At 46.9% G+C, this 2,073-nt stretch overlaps 1 long non-coding RNA gene across 1 annotated transcript; it reads right to left on the reverse strand.

Annotated features, from left to right (window-relative positions):
* Window positions 1-214: 214 nt before the first annotated feature.
* On the reverse strand, window positions 215-1,564 carry LOC114007719 (uncharacterized). The gene is made up of 3 exons (XR_003549302.1): window positions 1,452-1,564; window positions 780-971; window positions 215-379 (listed from the first exon to the last, which is right to left on the reverse strand). It is a non-coding gene; the product is annotated as an uncharacterized LOC114007719 (long non-coding RNA).
* Window positions 1,565-2,073: the final 509 nt, after the last annotated feature.

The following is a 2,073-nucleotide window of genomic DNA, read 5'->3' on the forward strand; positions in this document are numbered from 1 at the left end:
CAATTACACGGGCTGCAGTCAATGAATGACTACCTGCAGAGTAGTTTTTTTGTTGTTGTTGGCTTGCTTTCTCACTTCCTCTCTCTCTCTCTGTCTCTCTCTGATCAAACTGGAAAATAACAATGATAATAATAATAAAGTTAAATGAAATAATTCTTTAAAAAAAACCTGGAGACAAGGGGCAAAGGAATGGGCACGGCACGTCTGTGTTCTAATAAAACTTTATTTCTTTCAAAACCAGGCATCGGGCTTTAATGGCCCATGTCTAGATTAGACAGTTGCCAAATTGCCCATTCAGCTAGTTCGCAGGCACGGCTGTGCCACTTCCGGCAGTGTCATTTTTTTTGGAGAGGTTTTTGCTATAGGGCTTGTACGCTTGCTAGAAAGACAGAGAGACAGACAGAAAGTGAGAAATCATCCCCCCCAGGGGGGGTGGCCACGCTGCAATCCCTTCTCCTCCATTCTCCTCTCGGGATCTTGGGCATGCACGCACACGTGCCAGGCGTGAGTTTAAGCCACCGGGTCCGGGACTTGAACTGGGGTCAACTACATGGGAGTCCAGTGACATAGCCATTACGCTAACTGCTGGTCCCCAGCAGTGTCATTGTTGTGGCACAATTACACGGGCTGCAGTCAATGAATGACTACCTGCAGAGTAGTTTTTTTGTTGTTGTTGGTTTTTTTTTTTTTTTTTGAGTACACAGAGTCAACAAATAGCATAGTTGTGTGTAATTGTGCACAAGAGAGAGACAAGGGTGAGAAAGATATAGAGAGAGAACCTTGGACAGAGTGTTGTGCTGAGACCTCTCTCCTCAAGTGTCCAGTTCCTCGGGATCCTGGACACCCACTGGTCTTCAGGCTGACCCAGGGATCTGAACCTGTGTTCAGCCACGTGGCTTCCAGCGCTGCAGTCCGGTAGGCTGTGGCATGTAGGCTGGGCTGACAGGTAGGATTCGGTCAACATGTTGTCCCTGACACAAAGAAAAAGAAATACTGGCGTTACTCTATTGCCGCAGGAAAGCTTTCGCTTCAGATATGTAGAACTGGGTGTTGGACAACGCGAAGGAAATAGACATCTTAGTTAGTGACATCGTTAGAACTGATGGCATTTAACGTAAAGGTTCCGATTTGTTCCCTGAATTACCAACGGACTAGAAAGCACGTATGATATTTCCTGCCAGCGTCTACATGAGATCTGGGCCCGTCTCAAATTCCTCTCGACTTCTGAAGAGAGCCCTAGAGAGCTGCTGATGGTGAGACCAAGCACCAAGGGAGGTATCAATTACGCCTGCAGATTTCTGCCTCGGCAGTGCACGGGTCCTTCCTGGCAGTAGGCGAAGGGCAACACACGCACACTGGCAGAGTGAATGAATCCCTGGCCCTCGCTGCCCGCTGCCCTCCGGAACCCAACTCTGCGAGTACTACCCAGGAATACCCATTGAAACAAGCACCCCTAGGGGTCATTCTGAGCTCCCCTTCCAGCTGGAAAACCCCTACGCGTTCTCGGATCCCGAAATAAACTTGCAGGGAGGGTGATCAGCCCTACGAGTCCTTCTTGACCTATCTGTCCACTTTCCATCCAGTGTGGAGAATGTGGGATATTTATGCCTGACTGTAGGAAATGACTCAATGGAAAAAGTGACTCTGTGTTTTCAGCTTCGGTTTATCTTCATGACTCGGTTGTTTCAAGCCTCTCACCGTTATGTCTTTAAGACTTTCGGATGGTTACTAAGACCAGGATGGTGACTAAAATGAACTCCAATGAATGGTTTTATTTTATCCCTAATTCCTTTTACTAATATTAACCTCGAGTTATTTGGCAAAAGCCAAACAAACATACACAAACATTCAGCAAAAATAAACATTCTCTTTTATGGCTTTTTTCTCTTTTTTCATTAAGAAAGAAAGTGACTGGGTAGTCAAGGCACTGGATCCCACAGAGCTGGCTCCCCAGGGGGTGATTTCTCACTCCACATTCCCCATCAGTCCCTGACTCTGGCAACTATGTGAGCCCTAAAAAAAAAAGTGCTAGCTCAGCCTAGCAAGGACCTCCAGCTTAGCACCTGTGAGATT

The sequence above is a fragment of the Tupaia chinensis genome, unplaced genomic scaffold (genome assembly GCF_000334495.1).
Source record: "Tupaia chinensis unplaced genomic scaffold, TupChi_1.0 Scaffold000222_1, whole genome shotgun sequence".
Classification (NCBI taxonomy): domain Eukaryota; kingdom Metazoa; phylum Chordata; class Mammalia; order Scandentia; family Tupaiidae; genus Tupaia; species Tupaia belangeri.